Genomic DNA, 6,413 nt, shown 5'->3' with positions numbered 1-6,413 from the left:
TTTTTTTTTAAATAAATTTCGTATTCAACTACTCCTTGAGGTTCCAGCAATTTTACATTGTGTTAATTTTTTTGAACACCTTGTGTCACAAATATGAGCACTACCAATGACATCCATGATATGCAACACTTGTGTCAATAATTATTTTACCTATCTAAAGAAATCAACAATAAGAGAGCAGTACCCATCTAAGGATACACAACCTGTATAATGCAATTTTTTTAAACATAAGTGTTAATACCGCACCATACTGGAAGTCGACGCACAAATCTAAAAACATTAATAACGAGTTTTTGAATTTTCCCATTCCAAGGTGCTATAAAATAAATAATTAATTATGTAAATTCATAGTTTTAATTCTAACTTGATTTATTTTATTTAGCATTTAAGGCAAATGTGATTTCCAAACAGAAGATAAGTTCCATATCTCTTTAATTACATAATTGAAAGCATTAAATTTATTTAGCAATTATTTGACAACAAAGCCACCGCTGGAACTGCCGCCTAGTAGAAGAGTTACCACGATAAATTTCATCGATGGAAGCCGGCTAATAAAAGCCTGCTTCCATTTCGGGTTGCCAATTTCCAGCATTTAAGTAGCAGTCTGTGGCGATACGCTATATTGTCTGTGCTTTTACTCTACAGGATGATTCATTAAGAATGGGAAAGTCGAAAGCTGAAGATACTACACGTGAAATGGTGACGATTGGCGCAAACATGCCTTATCCGAAAGTTAATAGTTTCGGAAATACAGGGTGTGGAAAGTTAAAATTTTAAATCGTTTTTTTTGCGAATATTCTGAAAATATGTAGGTTAGGAACTTGAAAATTTGTGAAACTATATTTTTTTAGGCGACGAATAAGATGCGTGTTGTAATTTCAGCATTGCTCGTAGATGGCGCCACTTACAACCAATTTTACCGAAAATTTAGTTAATAACTTTTTACCCTGTATGTCTAACATGGAACTTGATTCAAAACCTGAAAGAGAAATCATTTTTCCATTTTACACAACGTTTTCTGAGAGATCTTCGAGTTTTAAACAACATATTGGGATTGCGTTTGACTTAGTTGGCTGCGATTTGTATTCTTTGCCACAACTCTTCTACAAAATTTTTCCTATGAACTATGCCGAAATTTTGCTTCGTTTTCGTGCTATATTTAAAAAACTGCAAAAGTGCGTTTTCACCCCTATCTTCAATTTCAACCCTCCAATTTAATAGCACCCCGCGGTTTTTTAATCTAAAATGACCATTTGAACGATTCCTGTAGTAAAACATCAGTCTTAAACTAATCTTAACTATATCTTAATCTTAATCTTAGCATATCTTTAACCCTCATATTTTTATCTTGTTTATAAAGATCAGGTCTCAACAAGGTGACCATATCCCTGACCGAGAAATAGTGAAATTTCTGGCGTTTTTAGGTACTGAAATCTTGAAAAGTAAAACGTATAGAACAAAAGAAAGCACAAAAATAAAATCCTTGATGTTCTGTTTATTCATTGTTACTATTTAAATTTACTCAAAATAATTACTAAAAAAAGCGTTTGTAAAACATGTGTCTGCTGTTATCCTAACCCCACATTTTAAGAATTATTTTCACGTACTTATAAATAAAAGTAAACAAGTATTTTCGTAGATTTCAGTATCTAAAACCTTGATGGGTTGATCGTTTTTTGCACCTGTTCATTCGTTTTACTGCGGCGTCTTTGAAAATACTCAGATGGCATGACATAACATTCCTATTATTTGATAAGCTTTAGATTATTCAGTTATTAAATGTTTGAAATTATTTGTCTTTGCGGAAAACACTATTTAAAGAATATGTCGCCCTTAATTCACAGATTACTTAATTTCAAGAAACGCGCAGCAAACACCACCAATTAATACTGGGAGAAATAAAGCAACAGAGGCCTTTTTTCCTTAGCTTACTTAGGAAAGCATATTAGATAACAATCGTGATACTCGATCTGCATCTTTGTGAAAACTATTACGCAATGTACTGTCTGAATCTTCGTAAAACATTTTATTTTTAAAATATGTATATAGCAAATATCAGTAAAATATTTTTATTATCATTATTTATGGTTTTGGAGAATCCATAGAGTAAGTTTTCTACGTCTTCCAAATGCAAGCCAAAAGACTGGACAGACTCGGTTTAAAAAATTCGTTCAACAAAAACCTTGAAATAAAATATATTGTATCTAAGGATGTTGTTTTTTTGAACGATCAGTACGATTTTAACGATGATTGAAAAATACCCAGTTATTAAAACGTCGATTTTCCGTTGTAGAAAATCTATTTCGACTTATGAGATTCGCGTTATCTGCAAAGTACACGCCGACCGCTTTGTTTCTTCCACGTAAAAAATGTATTGATCTGTCGATAAAAAAGTGAAATTCATCTTATCCCGAAATTTATGAAAGGAATAGTACTTATATTCGCGATAAAGTTTTGGTGTAAAGTCCAACACTCAATTAGATAAAAATGTGATTTAAACGACGTATCTGACTGACTCTTTGATCTGATAAAAAGAGAAGTATCATACAATTTGATTGTTTATGAATGGGATAAAAATAGGTACCAGTTATAAATCTCCGTCTGAGTCTAGATGTGTACTTCAGTAACGTCCACACCAGCATTTTGTAGCTTGAAGATTCTAGTTTTGAAATCTTGAGATGAATTTTTTTGAGCATCATTCTCGGCCCAATCAAACGAAAATAAAATCAAATTTTTAGAAAAATGTTTTGTATTATCTTTTTTACAATTTTACATAGAAATCTTTTTTTAATTAGAAATTTTATTTTGAAAAATTTGATTTTTTCAAAATATTTAATTTTTTTACGATATATGATGAGTACCTAACGCGAAATTGTGAGGAAAACAACACAAAAAACCTGCTCCTTTAATTTTTTATAAAACTGTGACAATTCAGGAAAGAAAACAGTTCGACCGATCCATTTCAACATCTACAGCCCTCATGGGCATGTATTGAGCTAAAAAATAAAACCTACAAACATTGGTACTTTTCGCAATATGTATTTGCAAATTAGTCTTTGATTTTCCAAAACAGCAAAAAAGCCATTTTCTATACTTTTTAAAATTAATGTTAAGTACAAAAAAAATTCTTAAACATACCAAAAGGTCCTTGAAAAGGACTGATTTTGATTCAGGTTTCTAAAACGCTCAGTTGAATAATGGGAGCGCGGCCAAAGGAAAACGAGCACAGTTGTATTGGGCTATTGGGCAATAAATCACAGCAGATGACAAGTGATTGATAAATTGCCCTGCAGCCATACCCATATACAGATCTGGTCGAACGAAAAGTGCAGGTGGTAAAAATGTATACACTCATGTCACATACATGTTGAAGAATAAGCGTGCGGGCAAACTGTTTCTCTGGTCCATTGCGTTGTCAAAATTCAGTTGTCGACAAGTCGCCTAGCAGTGCAGTGCAGCAATGCGGAATTTGGTGTGATTCAGGTAATTTTAATTTATTATAGGCACCTTCTATCAATCATTCATATTAAAGGGAGAAATAAGAGGGATATTTTGTTTACTAATATTATTACAACATGGCATTTTGGAGACCTTTTGAAACGGAACAAAAGGAAATTTACCATAAATATAATAAAATTGTTTGAGAACATACGTTGCTGGCCAAATGAACATATATCTAATAGAAATTTTCTACACATTATATACAAATTATTATAATTTTTTATGAAACTCATTAAATTTTATTATCAGAAAGGAAAGACTATAATCAAGTTTTATTAGTTTGTGTTCATCAATACATTCTACGAAATTCACGTTTCAATGATTAAATTAAAAAATATATATATTTTCGTAGGTATTTTAATGATCTCTGTTAGTTTCGACTGATTCGTCCTTTTTTATAATCAATATTATAAATATTCTTACATTAAACTGTGTATTATTTAGTGTGCATTATTAGTTTTTATGAGTGCAAGATTTTGTCCATTGTATGGGCAATAACTAATTGTTTATAAGTAGAGTTAAATGTTGAAAAATTAAAAAAAATTCTAAACGATTATAAAAGTGTAAAAATAGGTATTTTTAGTATTGATCATTTTTTATTATGATAGCAAGTATCTCTAAAAAATTGTGAGCCCTTTCTAAACCTTAATTTAAACCCACGGTACGAGATAAACATTTTGAAATTTTCTTAATTAACAATCAAACCACGAAACGGTCAATCGAAAACTACTTCACCGATTGTTGCAAAATTTTTAGGATAGAATTGTCATATGTTTTACTATTTGTTCACAAAGTTTCATCAATATTTACAAATATTTACTTATTTTAAAAATTGCTCTAAATATACACATGATTTTCTACCATTTTTCGTTCATTGTTAATACAAAATTCAACTTTTTTGATTCGCAGTTTTTATAACTTTATAGAATCGTCAAATAAACAAAAAATGAAGAATGGCTTTTTTTTTATTCAGGGCTAACTTTCAATGTTATAGGAAAAAATAGGTCGAAAAACTAGTAATTTTTCGTTCTTTTTTTATGTTTATTGTTCCCCTGAATTTAGCAATGGTTTTTTGGAATAGGCAAACTCGGATTCTTAGTCTACATAATATTTGGGATCTTTCTGTACAAGATCTATTCTCTGATCTATTTTCTGAACAAAATAGAGGACTTCAAATACAATCGCCTCGAATGCTCTATAGTCCAGACGGTAGGTATCTGTTTCAAAAAGCGATTCACCCAAATATGAATCGTATATCCACGGAGATTTCTGGCTTTTTGACTTTAAAATATTACTAGAAGTGAAAATTTTTCTATGCGCATAAAAAAACGTGGGCTTAACTTTTGGCGGCACAATATGTTAAAAAAATTGGAAAAATGTCATATTTTTCTCCCTATTTAATTATGTATCTTTTGAAGAGTTGGTTTTAGGCGAAAATGGAAGAGGAAAAAAATTTTTGTAATTAAATTTTTTTACAGAAGAAGACTAGTTACGAACGAATCATGATTATTATTGTAAAAATCGAAAAAATCGCCAAAAATGGGATTAAAAAACATTATTTCTTAGGGAATAGGGTCTTCATACTTGGCTCAAGAAAACTTCATGTTATGTAGAATCATCACACCAAATTTCATCAAAATCGGTTCGATAGATTTTGCATAATAATTTTGCAATCCAGATTTTGAAAAAAATTTTGCAAATTTTCAAAATTTTGCACAGCAAAGACCAAGGCCCTTAGATACTTGAAAATTAGTCACATATAATATTTAAAAAAATTTGATTTGGTTGAATATTCACAAAGTTATTCTAATTGTTTATAAGTACAAAAATTCAACCAATGTTTAAACAAGCGCCAGAGCTCTCATAATTGACGGCTTCGAAATTTTCAAAAAGCGTTTGAAAGCTTGAGAGCCCTTCTATATGTGATTAAATTTTCAAGAATCTAAGGGCCTTGGTTTTTGCTGTGCAAAATTTTGAAAATTTGCAATTTTTTTTTCAAATTCTGGATTGCAAAATTATTATGAAACATCTATCGAACCGATTTTGATGAAATTTGGTGTGATGATTGTACATAACATGAACTTTTCTTGAGCCAAGAATGAAGGTCCTATACCCAACTTAAAGACCTCAAAAAGATTCCCTAAAAAGTATTGTTTCTTAACCCTATTTTTGCGATTTTTTCGATTTTTACCATAATAATCATGATTCATTCGATTTGTAACTAGTCATAATTTGTCAAAAATTTAATTACAAACATTTTTTTCCTCTTCCATTTTCGCCTAAAATCAACTCGAAAAGATACATAATTAAATAGGAAGAAAAATATGACATTTTTCGAATTTTTTCAACATATTGTGCCGCCAAAAGTTAAGCCCACGTTTTTTTATGCGCACAGAAAAATTTCCATTTCCAGTGATATTTGAAAGCCAAAAAGCCAAAAATTCCCGTGGATATAACGAGCGTTCAAATAAAAACGTGGTCAAGTTGGTTCTGAAAATTTGGACGTAGGGCGTAGCTTATAGCAAATGAACTTAAACGTCATCTGTCAAAGCGCTATATCGCCGCTATCAATTTGAATATTTTCGTTTTAAAAAGCGTTTAAAATGGTGTTTTCTCAAGAACAAAAAGTGTTTATCATAGAGTCCTACTTTAGAAATGGACGCAAGATTGATGGAATATGGAAGTATTCTATTGAGGAATGTTTCATAGAATTTCAAAATCAATTTCCCGGCGTTGTTGAGTACAAAATTTTTCAAAGTGCAGTTCAGCGTTGTGTTAATGTTTTTCGTGAAACGGGCAGTGTAACAAGAAAAGAAGGAAGCGGCCGACCTAAAAAGCGGACTGAAGAATTAAAAGAAAATGTCCAACAAATAATGGAAAATGCGCCAAGAACTTCTGTACGTGTTTTATCA

Source organism: Anoplophora glabripennis, unplaced genomic scaffold (genome assembly GCF_000390285.2).
Source record: "Anoplophora glabripennis isolate ALB-LARVAE unplaced genomic scaffold, Agla_2.0 scaffold884, whole genome shotgun sequence".
Lineage (NCBI taxonomy): Eukaryota > Metazoa > Arthropoda > Insecta > Coleoptera > Cerambycidae > Anoplophora > Anoplophora glabripennis.
The sequence above is the reverse complement of the archived record's forward strand: the minus strand, read 5'-3'. Positions refer to the sequence as shown.